The 15,824-nt window shown below is 43.5% G+C and overlaps 1 non-coding gene across 1 annotated transcript; it reads right to left on the reverse strand.

Annotated features, from left to right (window-relative positions):
* Positions 1 to 15,495: 15,495 nt before the first annotated feature.
* Positions 15,496 to 15,602, reverse strand: LOC111921150 (small nucleolar RNA R71). The gene has a single exon (XR_002860078.1). It is a non-coding gene; the product is annotated as a small nucleolar RNA R71 (small nucleolar RNA).
* Between the last annotated feature and the right edge of the window lie 222 nt (positions 15,603 to 15,824).

A 15,824-nucleotide genomic window follows, 5' to 3' on the forward strand; every position in this document is an offset into this window, starting at 1 on the left:
CCGGTCTTCTTAGAAAACTGCTTCACCCTGAAGCCATGGCAATTTGCCATCTTATATCCATTTCTTCCACGAATTCTGCATGAATATGATCCAGATCAGCAAACGACAGTTGTGGTGGAAGATCTCCTGCTACAAGAGCATTGTAACAATTAACACGTCCTATGGCGAGAGCAAGATTTTCTTCACACTCCTTAGAAGAAGAAGCGACTTGAGAGGCAGCAAATGATTGGTTCTGAGGAAGAGGCATGGATGATGCAGTAGGAAGTGAAGTAGCTGATGAAGTGGAAAAGGATTGAGTTTCAACTTGCTGAACAACATAAGGTTGACATGTAGAGGGAAAAGTGAGAGATGAAAGAGCATTGTTAGATGAAATGCCAAGATTTACAGCTGAGTACGAATTTACATGGTTTATCTCCCGCTTTTTATCATCAATATCACACACCTTGATGATTGCCATCACTTCATCAAGAGTAAGGTGATTTACGTCTTTGGTCTTCTTGATAACTACTACATTCATGTCCCATGACTTTGGAAGGGAATTTAGTAGCTTCTTATTTATTTCAGACTTTCTCAAGAAGATTCTAGCTATGCTCATCTCAGTGGTGAGAGTAGTGAATCGTTGAAGCTGTGCCTCCAGGGTCTCACCTGGAAGGTAATTGAACATGTTGAACTTTTGGCGCGGCATGTCCTAGCGACTCTCCTTCATATCTTCATTCCCTTAATATACGTCAATTAGGGCTTCTCATAAAGCCTTTGCTGAAGTATACTCCCTAAAACCTTGAGCTATATCCGGAGACAGGGCCATGGTTAAAGTGGCCAAAGCCCGTTCTTGCTCTTCAACCTTCTCAAAGTCTTCATCAGTGTAATTCTCAATCTCTTTGTCAACCACTTGCCTTGCAATAGTTGTGGTTATTCTGATGGGATTCTTGACGATGCTTCTCCAAATTTTGAAGTCTTTCATTTTAATGTACTTCTCAATTCGGTATTTCCACTCAGGAAACCATCTGTAGACAAGAGTCTTGGAATGCGAGTAGTTGTGCCCATAACAGAGTCCATCTCATGGTGATGAGTTTGACTTTGTGAATCCATTTAATATTAATTTAAATAAAAATTAAGTTATTTTCTTAAAAAAATTGAGTTTCCAGTCAAAACAACTGTTTACGGTCAAAGGGGTGTTTACGGTCTAGAGTTTACGGTTGTAAAGAGTTTGTGGTTTCTGTATACGGTCTATGAGTCTAAGCTTGCGGTTATTCAAGATGCTTTATTCACGGTCTAAGAACGGATTTTACAACCCAAGAAATTTCTTGTGCTTGCGGCCGTAAACTGAGTTTGCTGCCGTAAACTCTAGACAATAAACTCTCAGAACTTCAAGAAATCACGATTTATGGATTAAACTTGAATCCTCTTCTCAGCAGACACCAACTTCAGTAACAATGAAGAATATGCCCAAAAACTCGATTGTAGGATGTTTTGACACTTGTTTTGCTCTGATACAAATTGTAAGGTCCTGAAACGGATCTTACCGGTGATCAAGCAAACAAAAAAATCAATAATAACAAGAATGAAGTAGAAATAGAAATCATAACAAGCTTGCACACGCTGCTATTAATGAAAACATCTGGTACAACTTGTTAATAGCAGCCGCGAACTCTGTGGCATCAACAACCATTAAATGACCAAGCTAGCATCTATATATAGTGGAATTGGGCCGACCTTGGGTTTACGGCCGTAAACAGGCTTATGGCCGTAAACTATTATCAACATTACCAAAACTGCCTATTGACACAAAAGAACCTATTGCAACAAAAGCCTAGACCAAACCATTAGTTGGACCCTTCAGTTTACATTCATTTTGATTATTATAGTAAATAAGTAGCAATTCCTTCTTGATCAAGCCTCAGAAAGCAAGCACCAAAAATCTCTTGCCTCTAATGGTTTGGACCTAAACCCTATCAATAGAAGACATTAGAGGGGAGAGGAGACGAGAAGGTATTTCGGCTCTAAGCCTCTTAAAGAAGGAGTTCCAAAATTATGAATCCCATGAGGGGTTTATATAGGTTGGTAAGGAGTTTAGCATAATGTATGTTTCTTTGGATAACCCTTATACTTTTTCTTTCTCGCTAAGGCTTCCTAAGGCTTAGAAGAAGCCCTAAAAACCTCCTCCAAAACTGCCCCCTTTATGGGAAGGTTATGAAATTCTTCAATGCTCAACTTTTAAACATTGTCACCTTTAGTCCCTATACTTTTAATTAATCCAGTTAATTCCAAAATTAATTCCAATTAATTTATGATTATTAATTAAATAATACTATTTTAGTTAATATATTAACCTCATAATATATTAATAAATTATTTTTTGCTATTTATTAATATTATAATGAACCAATAAATCAACATCTCTCAAAAAAGTCATTCTGTCAATTACTAGGTTTGACGGCAACCCAAAAGGACTCAACTTTTTAACTAAAGTACATACACATTTAGTTATTGGATTAGAGACCTAATCCAACAATATGTTTATTATGTAGAGGAAATCTCCAACTGATCCTTACTTTAGCAACATTCGGGATGGGATTTGGAGAAAGAATCGACAACCTCGAACAAACATCATCAGTAGTAATCTTCACCATTTGAAGGTTCTTCTCTAAGTTTTGAAGATTCTGTTATTTATTTCGATCCACGGGTGGTAAATAGTATTTGAAAACACTCAAGGAAGATTAACATATCAACTAGTATTACCTTTTCTGGTTTGTGTGAGGAGGTCGATGGTGTTGATCCAGTTTGTTGTGGATATTGTTGAGATTCGTTTTTTCTTTCATATTAATAGGGTATAGGGTTAATCACCGTTCATATACCCTCGGAATGACCGAATAGTCGAACCTTGGGTAATCCTAGAACTATATGAAAACCTCGAACCTCATTCGATACGTGATTAAGCCTAAAGAAGCGAAATTAGGCAAAGAGGTAACAAAGGAACAAGACGATGTCGCCATTGTACAAAAAGTACATGGGAACTCAAAGAAACAGGAACAACTTTGTATGAATGATTGAGTGAACCTTGTACAACTGTATAACGGTTTCCGAGTGTTCCTATTCGTACCTTTGGGTTTGATGCCATAAATGCTACAAATCTTGGACCATTTCGGCAGGAAGGAGGCTCGGGATGTTTTCTTCTCCAATTATAAATAAGAGATTCAATTCACCCATGCATAGTACGTTAAGAACTAATTCTATTACTATGATTTAAGATACGTTTTAACAACCATATCAAGGTCTCAACTAACTTAATGATTGGAGCGTTCTTTCGGCACCACTTCCCAGAAAACATACTCAAGAGTTTGTGATTGTTTCTAGGTAATCCATTGTTAAAATAAGACACTTAACTCTGCTAATATGGACGACGGACCCGGGGGGACATCAAGTGGTGTCATCTGAAGGACTGTGCTACAAATGGATGGTGTAAACACATCAGGCTAACGTGAGTTCCGTCACAAGAATGAAAAACCTTGAAAGTCCTTGAGAAAAACCACATGTTACGATGATGGAAAGACACCAAAATGAAATGACAAGGGGTGTAGCTGAAGAAGGAAGGGGGTGAATCAGTGAAACAAAATGGTGGAAGAATGGGGGTGGAGGAATTGAAGGTGTTTAAAACCTATGGAATCATGAGCAGCATGAGAAGGTCACAGAGAGAAAAGAAATTTCACAAAGAAAAAGAATAGGATCGGGTCTCTATCCAGACATATCAAACAAAGGATTTAGAAAAAGAAGAAGAGGAAGTAAGGGAACACAATAAAAGCTTAAGCAAAAAGGAAGAAAGTTTTAGTCGTACGAAAGCCAGAAAAAAGCTCATAAGGACCAAGAAAAACTACAGGAAATGGTAGAAGCTAAACAATATAACCAAGCCTTCCAAAATTCGAACTTCCAGTCACCATTCACAAATGGAATCAACGAAACCCCTATTCCTAAGGGTTAAAAGGGCCAAGAGTTCTGACATATAACGGAACATGTGACCTAAATGACCATGTCTCCAACTTCCAATGGGCGATTAAGATGATTCCGATGGATCCAAAGTTGTGGAGTTTGTAATTTGCAGGAACTTTAGATGGATCTGTCCAATACTAGATAGCGAGCCTACCCCAAGAGTATAGGAAATTTTGAAGAGTTGTGGTAGAAATTTTTCAATTGCTTCATCCAGAAGAGATGATTCCAGCAACATGCACATGCAATATTTTCTTGCCGACAAAGGGTGGGAGATTCTAATAGATCCTACTTTAAGTGTTTTAATGAAATCAACCGACGAATGCCGACGACATATGATCTCATGATCATAGATGCGTTCACTTATGGTCTCCTATAGGGTGACCTATTTCAAAAACTGGTGGGAGGGGCTGATGTGAACGTAGAAGAAATGATATGTAAGTTCAATAGGTTTTTAAGGGAAGAAGCAAAAAGTGCAAAAAAAGCAAGAATGGAAGGGAAAATAGTATCTAGAGGTGATCGATGAGATCAATGAGCTAAAAAACATCAGGGGTCGGGAGCTAATAATAAATCCCAAAGATTTTTGCATAAAAGATTTGCTTAGAAGGTTCAAAACCGACGTCGGGAACATTTTCAATCATGTTGGGAGGAGACATACGAAACATATGCTCCCAGGAGCCCGAACAAAGGAAACATGAATAGATTTATAAAATACCCTCGAAACCCCAATAAGCATTGTGATTTCCATACAAATTTGGGTCATGCTACGTAAGACTATGAGGGCCTGAAAAGAGAATGAGAGAAGGGTCGGGCATTTAAGATCGGGGAAGAACGAGCACCTAAGAAAGAAGAAGCCCGAACCTATCACGCATAAATCGCCATGATACAAGTTGGAGGGGGATTTGATGTCAAACCAATAAAGAAGTGATATATGATTAATATCGAGTTCAATCATTCATCATGACCCAATACATTTCGGTCATCAGGGAATCTAGCCATTGATAATTGTGGCAGCAGCGGGAAGAATGTTGATACGAAGGATATATGTAGACAACGGGGATTCCGTTAACATTATATACAAACACTGCTTAAAAGGTTTTCCTACTGAGGTTCAAAAATACATCTGATCGACCATATCAGCTGTAGTAGGATTTGTCGTACAATCCGTATGGTCGAGGGCGAAATTTTCATTACCCTTTATAGTGTAGGACTATAGAGGTAGCATTCGGAAAACCATCCTGGAAAAATTTATGGTATTTCCAGTACCTTATTCCTATAATATGTTGCGATGAATAACCCGCTTATGGATATTACAGGCAGTCCCATCTACCCTGCATGGACTACCCAAGTTTCCTACAGATAAAGGTATTGCAATAGTCCAGAGCACAACCTTAGGCCCGCCTGAGCAAAGCCACACAGTTCAACATGATCCAGAGGTGCCAATATTCAAGGAACAAAGTTCATTAGTGGACATGGAAGAAGTAATGATGAATGAAATGCACGAGGACAAGAAAATCAAGGTAGGGATGGAGCTTCAATTGTCATTACAAGAAGGTTTAATCAACTTATTAAAGAAACGTGTGGACGCTATCGCATGAAAGCCACAAGATATGAAGGGGATCCCCTAAACACTAATAGAGGGTCGATTGAACATTAATCCAACCTATGTCCCTTTCAAGAAAAAGAAACATATTATGTCTAAAGAAAGGAATGAGGTGGTTAACAAAGAATTTAAATCATTCGTAGCAGCAGGGGTCATGAGGGCGATGCAATTCCCGAGGTGGATTGCAAACCCAGTTCTAGTAAGGAAGACTGATGGCATGATACGAATGTGCATCAACTTTACCAAACATCATAAGGCGTAACGACCGAAAAAATCCAACCAATTTAAACTTTTCAAAAACAACCCGATTTCATTAAATTATTACGAAAAGGTTTTCAATACAATTTATTTAGAGTATTCCCAGAATCACGTCACAACATAAACATGAGGAGCGGTACGATCACGCTTTCGCCTTGCCACGGTCTCCTGAAGAACCTGGAAAACATAAAACTACAACTATAAGCCGGAAAGCTTAGTGAGATATCCCCAAAATACCAACCACATATACCATACACGCATAACATGCCATAACATATCCGATCACAGAACAACCATGCACTTCGGGTCTACTGTGTGACTGGTCCGCCACACCGGCCAACAGTCCACCTGGTCCACCCTCCAAGTCTAGCCGTATATATCGAGTCTGCAGTGTGATTGGTCCGCCCGCACAGGGCCTTCAATCCACCTGGTCCACTCTCTGAGTCTAGCCATATACATCGAGTTTGCAGTGTGATTGGTCCGCCCGCACCGGGCCTTCAATCCACCTGGTCCACTCTCCGAGTCTAGCCATATACATCGAGTCTGCAGTGTGATTGGTCCGCCCGCACCGGGCCTTCAATCCACCTAGTCCACTCTCTGAGTCTACAGTATGACTGGTCCGCCCGCACCAGGCCTTCAGTCGGCCTGGTCCACTTTCCGAGCCTCGGCACGTCTGGTCCGCCCTCTTGGGGCCTAATGCCTATCCTGACCGCTCGTTGGGCCTTCAGGACAACCGGTCCGCCCTGGGTATCTTGGCCTACAGCACAAAGCAGGACCCGCCTCAACCCAACTCCAACCCAAACAACCATGTGCATATAAACATACAATCATATAACAATTCACAGTCAACAAACCGATCAAACAGATCACATAACATATCATCATCCTAACCAGGATACCGACCTAACTGGTCACTAGCGTAGCATCACCCTACATCTTAGGATATCGACCTCAACCAGGTCTCTAACATATACCATCCTAGCAACCAGGATGCAACATATCAAAGCAATATCATAACAATAAATACCCGGATCTCAATCCAATAAAGGGCCGGCCTTGGTGCCTTAGACCCTATTGATATAGTGAAGATAACTCACCTCGAAATTGCCGACTAAACAGATAAACCAAAGCTACTCCAACCACTGATACGATCTCCAACACTGGCCAACACCAAGACACTGAACCCAAAACAATATTCAACAATTACCAAAATGCCCCTGGAAAATAATTGGTCAACCCATGGTCAAAGTCAAAGCCAACCTCGGACCTACTCTACTCCCTGAGTCAACCCAATGACTCGCCGAGTTCACATACACATAACTTCCCCCATCTGCGACTTAACTCGTCGAGTCACCCTAAGACTCGCCGAGTCCAACAACTCTGAGTCCTTCTCACTCGACTCACCAAGTCATCCCTTGACTCACCACGTCACAGCTCAACCAGAAGAAACATGGACCTCACGACCAGACTCGTCGAGTCCAAGAACAGACTCGCTGAGTCCAAGGCTATCTTCAACCTACTCGCCGAGTTGTTCTTCCAACTCGCCGAGTTCCAGACCGTCTTCAAGCAACTCGCCGAGTACACCTTTGTGACTTGCCGAGTGCCTCTAGATCTCATCCCAAACAGAACCTTCCAGGCCATGCAATTGATCCAAAACGTAGATATAGCCTCCTACAACCCATCCATCATGTAAAGTGGCAAACTTTTTGTGAATCCAAAGAGATCTAGGCATTTTACACTTTAGGGCTAGGGTTTGGGACGTGATGGCTTCATAAATCACTCAAGAACACAGACTTTAATGCACATAAGACCTCCTCCACTCCAGATCTGAGGTAGCAACCTCAGATCTACTCTTCAAACTCAAGATACCACAAGCTAAACCACCCATACATTCCAAGAATCATGGATCTAGAAGAATAACAACCCAAGAACGAGATTATACCTCAAAAAGAAGTGCCAACATCAATGAAATCCGAATCAAAGCAAAGCCCCTTGCTCCAAGCCTCCTAACTCTCCAAGATCTTCCTCCAAATCTCCTTTCCAAGGTTCATTTGCACTCCAATCCTTCACAATCGTGTTTCTAGGGTTTTCTGGTCTGAAGGGAAGGTAAGGAGGGTGGGGAGAGGGTATAATGTCCTTTATATAGGGCTCATCCGAGTCCAGCCGCCGACTCGCCGAGTCGGCCACTTAACACGCGACCAAAATCGCGACCCTACTCGCCGAGTCCACTCATGGACTCGCCGAGTTGCCCTTTCCAATTTACTCTTTTAGCCCTTCAACTTTACTCATGATATTCTGGGATGTTACAATTCTCCCCCTATTAAATTAGGCTTCGTCCTCGAATCCTGCGGCAACTCAACTCCAGAAATACTCCCGCAACGCACCACCTGGCATTAACCAAACCAGGTTCCTCAAAGCACAACCATAGAAACCCGGAACTCACTTTCTCCTTTCTGGCGGTGTCCTGACCACCGTCTCAAGCCGGCCACCGGCTTTACCCTCTGATAACCACACCCATCAGGCTCCACACTTAACAACCGAGTACCACTCCATGGCACTTTTCTCGATCCTGATCACCACAATCACTTGACTCTTACGAGTTAGATATAACCCTGAACCACCGGATTCCTGACCCGAGTCTAACTTTATCCACACCCTGCTGATAGAATGACACATTCTTCAGCCTTAGAGCAACTCCCATGAGTTCTTCTCTTGCAATCGCATGCACATGCTGAACTAGCCCTAGCACGCTCGGGTTGGGAAAACCCATCACACTAACAACATCTCCAAACATCCCTCAGGATGAACCACCACTACATACACAATTCCCTGATCCGAATCACACTGGGAGCCCAAGACTCCCTCCCTTCATCCATTCCGAGCATCTTGGCTCTACACCAGCGGAATTCCTTCCGCGACCTCAGCCGACATCCCAAACCGGATGTGATCCCATACCACTGCCACAATCACGCTGCTCAATGACCGCAATTGGACCACTCCAATCATAACTCTACACTACTGCTTTCACTTCCATGAATTTACACTCCCTCACTGAGTTACATTCCTCTTTCTTTCCCTTACCAAGGAAATCCACTTGGCCGCCTTGTCACTACGACAAGTGCCACAGTGTTCGCCCAATGCTACACCACTCCTTTATAGCATAACCGCTATCCATGCAACACACATGCTCTGAATCTGCTCGCAAGGACCCTTGAGTCCATGCACCATCTCCGCTAATCGAGATCAATACCCGGGGCCAGACCTTCTAATGCTAACACATCGCAACACACTCAATCCATTTCCTCGAACCGATCTAACAATACCTGCAGAGTCTTCAGCATGACTGGACCGCCTTACCAAGCCTTCAGTCAATCTAGACCACTCTCAGAACCTTCAGCCAATCTGGACCGCCCTCCAGTGCCTTCAGTCTGGCTGGACCGTTCTCCGAGCCTTCGTCCTGACTGGTATGCCTACCGGCCTTCAGTCTATCCGGCCCGCTCAACTAACATTCATCATTCCGAGTTATCTCTACGGGAAATCCTCCCATGCATACTGTTCTAGCCCTCTAGGGGTTCCGAACTCTATCTCCATCACACAAACTCAATCCCGGCCTGATCCCAGGCCCTCCCCAATCAAGTACCCTTGGTCTGTATCTCACCCCGCACGCCTGCCACTTACTCACACCAGCCTACGCTCTTGGCTGACAGAACACTACTGAATCCCAAACAGCTAAACAACCTTACATGCTCATCGATCTTCCACAGAATTTTCCAATTATCCCCCACTTAGGGCACAAACTAACATCCACCGGTCGCTACCACCGACCTCCCAAAACAACCCTGCACAAAACCAACACTTACTCGCGGACAGATTCTCACTAGCACTAGCAACCTTCACAAAAATCCCATTTCCACACTGATCATCCTGCTCGAAAGAAACTCAATCTGCAGCTAACCACTCCTCAGAAAGCAGATGCTACCCGGCATTCAGACCAACACCAGATTTCCACTAATAACCCTCATGAATGATAACCAACGAAATTCCCAAACAATAACCCATAACCAAACCATAACCCTCAAAGAACAATGAATACCACACCGAAAACCACGAAATGAAACTAGCAGATAAACAATGCTCCATAATAAACACAAGATAATCGAGACATCAAGAAAGAAACATACCCGCGGCTGCATTCGGCACTGCTCTGACCTCCTCTGCTGCAAGCTGAAAAGCACGACCCTGAGCCCTTGGGGGCTCCGCTCCACCCTGACCTCCACCCGTGATCCTCAAAGTGGCCGGTGCTGGAGCCTGCACCGGTCCTGCAGCGAGCTGTGGACAGTTGGCCCTCAAATGTCCAACCTGATCACAATGATAACAAATCCTGAATCGGTGCTGACTGCCGACAATCCCTCGCATAGTGCCCCTCCTTTTCGCACTTGCGGCATGCACCACCAGACCTACAAACTCCGGTGTGACCCCTCCCACACTTCCCACAAGCGTGGTTGCTCTGATCTCCCACCCTAGAATCAACGGTCTTGGACCGTTTCGGCGCCGACTGCGACTGCACCGGAGCCTGCCTCAGCTCACGCAACTGCAACTCAATCTCTAACTCACGCCGCCTGGCGGCCTCCTGCAACTCCAACAAAGTCTCGCACCTCTGCATAGACACAAACTGTCTGATGTCTCTCTTGAGCATGCTCAGGTATCAAGACATCTCAGCCTGCTCTGAAGCGAACTCAGGGCAGAACATCGCCCTCTCAGTGAACATCCTGGTGATCTCAGTCACCGACTCTGAACCCTGCTTCAGCTCAAGGAACTCCTGAGCCAATCTCTCTCTCTCAACCCGCGGAACGTAACGAGTGCTGAACATCTCTCTGAACTGATCCCATGAAACCGCAGCCCTCTGCGCATCCGAATATGACCCGGTGGTCAATCTCCACCAATCTTCGCCCCGAGTCTCAACAGGTTCAGAGCACACCTCACCCTCTGATCAGCAGGGCATGAACACGTGAAGAAAGACCCCTCCACGTCCGATAACCATCTCATAGCAACAATCGGGTCCTGAACTCCATCAAAGGTGGGAGGCTTCATATTATCGGAGTCCCGATACTGAAAACCCCGACCAACTCCTCCACCTGCCGCTGCTACAGCCGCTGTAGCCGCCGCGGAAGCCGTCTCTATGAGAGCTGCATAGCGCTCATCAAAATACTCAACCATGGCGGTCTTGATCGACCCAAATAGTTCCGGCAACTCAACCCGGAACATCGCAGCAACCTCATCATGTAGGATCTCATGAATCCTCACATCCAACTCGCACGTGCTCATCTAACCAATAACCTCGGGCGGTACTGACCCGTCCGGAATTCCCTCTCCTGCTCCCGATCCTGACCCGGATCCACTCCCAGCATGCCTCAAAATCTCCATACTGAAAAACACCACAAAATCTCAGACACTTCCCACCAACCTAGGAACCAACTCTCAACCCAACCCTAGAGGTCATGGTTTCCCTGATACGTGTATGCATCTTGTGCTTTCAGTAGTACGTGCCCATACTACCTTCCACACCTACCCATATTTGTATGAAGTACTACCACAACACCCTAGTGAAAACATACATAACAAGCGCTAAATCCTCACACCAGAGGAACACTGGAAATCTCCCACAAGGAAACCCTAGGCTAATAGGCATCATAAATCAGGCAACATTATCATGAAATCCTGAAGATCCCTAGCCTAGCATTAGCATGTTGTTCTATCAAAGCTCAAAAAGAAATATCATGTATGGTATTTTGGGGTTACTTACTGGCTCCGGCTGATCGTACCTCCGCGTCCTCCTTTTACTCATTTTGAAAACCATTTTAAATTCTCTTTTGAAAACCCTCCTCGATTTGAGACTGGAGTCACACAAGTGTTCCTCCAATTCACTCAAACCAAGGCTCTGATACCAACTTGTAACGACCGAAATATTCCAACCAATTTAAACTTTTCAAAAACAACCCGATTTCATTAAATTATTACAAAAAGGTTTTCAATACAATTTATTTACAGTATTCCCAGAATCACGTCACAACATAAACGTGAGGAGCGGTACGATCACGCCTTCGCCTTGCCACGGTCTCCTGAAGAACCTGAAAAACATAAAACTACATATCCGATCACAGAACAACCATGCACTTCGGGTCTACTGTGTGACTGGTCTGCCGCACCAGCCAACATTCCACCTAGTCCACCCTCCGAGTCTAGCCATATACATCGAGTCTGTAGTGTGATTGGTCCGCCCGCACAGGGCCTTCAATCCACCTGGTCCACTCTCTGAGTCTAGCCATATACATCGAGTCTGCAGTGTGATTGGACCGCCCGCACCGGGCCTTCAATCCACCTGGTCCACTCTCTGAGTCTTCAGTATGACTGGTCCGCCCGCACCGGGCCTTCAGTCGGTCTGGTCCACTCTCCGAGCCTCGGCACGCCTGGTCCGCCCTCTTGGGGCCAATAGCCTATCCGGACCGCTCGCTAGGCTTTTGGGACAACCGGTCCGCCCTGGGTATCTTGGCCTACAACACAAAGCAGGACCCGCCTCAACCCAACTCCAACCCAAACAACCATGTGCACATAAACATACAATCATTTAACAATTCACAGTCAACAAACCGATCAAACAGATCACATAACATATCATCATCATAACCAGGATACCGACCTAACCGGTCACTAGCATAGCATCATCCTCCATCTCAGGATACCGACCTCAACCAGGTCTCTAGCATATACCATCCTAGCTACCAGGATGCAACATATCATACCAATATCATAAAAACAAATACCCGGATCTCAATTCGATAAAGGGTCGGCCTTGGTGCCTTAGACCCTATTGATATAGTGAGGATAACTAACCTCGAAATTGCCGACTGAACAGATAAACCCAAGCTACTCCAACCACTGATACGATCTCCAACACTGGCCAACACCAAGACACTGAACCCAAAACAATATTCAACAATTACCAAAATGCCCCTGGAAAATAATTGGTCAACCCATGGTCAAAGTCAAAACCAACCTCTGACCAACTCTACTCGTCGAGTCAACCCAATGATTCGCCAAGTTCACATACACAGAACTTCCCCCATCTGCGACTTAACTCGTCGAGTCACCCCAAGACTCGCCGAGTCCAGCAACTCTGAGTCCTTCTCACTCGACTCACCAAGTCATCCCTTGACTCACCAAGTCACAGCTCAACCAGAAGAATCTTGGACCTCACGACCAGACTCGTCGAGTCCAAGAACAGACTCGCTGAGTCCAAGGCTATCTTCAACCTACTCGCCGAGTTGTTCTTCCAACTCGCCGAGTTCCAGACCATCTTCAAGCAACTCGCCGAGTACACCTTTGTGACTCGCCGAGTGCCTCTAGATCTCATCCCAAACAGAACCTTCCAGGCCATGCAATTGATCCAAAACGTAGATATAGCCTCCTACAACCCATCCATCACGTAAAGTGGCAAACTTTATGTGAATCCGAAGAGATCTAGGCATTTTACACTTTAGGGCTAGGGTTTGGGACATGATGGCTTCATAAATCACTCAAGAACAGGGACTTTAATGCACTTAAGACCTCATCCACTCCAGATCTGAGGTAGCAACCTCAGATCTACTCTTCAAACTCAAGATACCACAAGCTAAACCACCCATACATTCCAAGAATCATGAATCTAGAAGAATAACAACCCAAGAACGAGATTATACCTCAAAAGGAAGCCCCAATAGCAATGAAATCCGAATCTAAGCAAAGCCCCTTGCTCCAAGCCTCCTAACTCTCCAAGATCTTCCTCCAAATCTCCTTTCCAAGGTTCATTTGCACTCCAATCCTTCACAATCGCGTTTCTAGGGTTTTCTGCTCTTAAGGGAAGGTAAGGAGGCTGGGGAGAGGGTATAATGTCCTTTATATGGGTCTCATCCTCCGAAATTAGGGTTTTCTCCACTCATTGGGAAGATTCAAGTGTAAATACTTTTTGGATGCATACAAAGGGTATCACTAGGTGAATATGGTAAAATCAAATGAAGATAACATAGCTTTGCACACAGAGAAATGGAGATTTTGTGACACCAAAATGCCTTTTTGGTTAAGAAATACAGGAGCAAGTTACTAGAGGTTGGTCGATAAGGGGTTTGAGCAATAGATAGGGACAAATATAGAGGTATACGTGGATGATATGGTGATAAAAAGAAAAGATCATATTAACAGAACCCAATAAAATGTGTCTTTAGAGCACAAAAAGGAAAGTTCTTGGGTCATGCAGTCACTACGTTGGGACTAGAAGCAAACCCAGAGAAAGTTGAAAACTTGCTGAAAATGGGAACTCCTAGAACAATGAAAGATATAAAAAGCTTAAAATGGTAATCCAGGGGCTCTGGGACGCTTTCTAACCAGGTCTGTCGAACATACATTATCTTTCTTCCAAACATTGAAAACTCACATGGGGAAGAAAAACATTATATTTACAGAAGAAGCGGATGAGGCTTTTCAGAAGTTAAAAGAGTGCCTTCAAAACTTACCAACCCTTGCATGTCCTAATGTATGAGAGACACTTATAATATACCTCTTGGAAAGTCAAGAGGTAATTAGCACAGTGTTATTGATAAAAAGAGAAAAAAGTACGGATGCCAGTGTAACTTATTAGTGGCGTATTACAGGGAGCAGAGAAGTACAACTTGATAGTAGAAAGCTAGTTTTGTCTTTGCTTTATGCAACAGGATGACTACGTATATACTTTCAGGTACACCTGATATTGGTATTAACGAATCAACCCATGAAGCAAATTCTGATGCAGTCAGAGCGGCCAGGCTCTATGCCGAAATGGGTAATTGATTTGGGTGAGCATGATATAGTCTACAAACCTAGAGCTAGTATCAAAGGTCAGGCTCAATATAAATTTTATCATCGGTATAGTCTGCCACATCATACCATAATGATGTACATATATACCTCGAACTATAAGTTTATTAGTTATAGTTTAGTATAAATTTTAACATCAGTATGATCCGCCACATCATACCTCGATGATGTACATATATACCTCAAGCTATAATTTTATAACTTATAGTCCAGTATAAATTTTAACGTCCGTACGATCTGCCACATCATACCTCAATGATGTACATATATACCTTGAACTATAAACTTGTAACTTATAGTTTAGTGTAAATTTTAACATCGGTATGATCCGCCATATCAAAGCTCGATGATGTACATATATGCCCATAATTATAAATTTGTAACTTATAGACATTGTTCACATGACAATGGAGGCCTACAATAAAAGAATACGAGAGGACACTTGTCCTAGACTTGTGCAACTCGCAATTCCTGCTACTGCTACCTTTGATCTTAAGGGACATATCCTTACTGCGCTAAAGAATATTCCATTTTCCGGAAAATACCATGAAGATGCATACAAGCACCTCGATGAAGTCAATGACATAGCTGACTATTTCAACATTCCCAATGTTCCTCGGGAGACTGTCTTGTTACGAATGCTTCAAGTTACTTTTAAAGGAGCAGCTAAAGACTAGCAAAAGGCACTTTCATCAAGTTCAATCACCACTTGGGTAGAGATGCAAGAAGAATTCATCAAACAATTTTTCCCATAATCTAAAGTTTCTAAACTCAAGAAGGCCATAGAAAACTTTGAACAACAAATAGTGAAGTCGTTGTATGAAGCTTGGGAGAGATACAAAGGGTTTATCAAAAATTCTCCCCAAAATGATTTAAATGAGCCGTAAGAGGTTTTGATCTTCTATGATGGGGTGAATATCACGACGAGGAAACTCCTAGATTCGCAAGGACCTTTAACTAAGAAGAATCCCGTTGAGATAAAAGAATTAATTGAAGAGTTTTTGAAGCATTCACGGGAATATCACAACCCTCGTAATGATGGAACAAGGACGATCGGGAATGGTGCATCGGAAGATATGGCGGTGGCTATGGAAAT

The sequence above is a fragment of the Lactuca sativa genome, chromosome 4 (genome assembly GCF_002870075.4).
Source record: "Lactuca sativa cultivar Salinas chromosome 4, Lsat_Salinas_v11, whole genome shotgun sequence".
In the NCBI taxonomy this organism is placed as follows: Eukaryota; Viridiplantae; Streptophyta; class Magnoliopsida; order Asterales; family Asteraceae; genus Lactuca; species Lactuca sativa.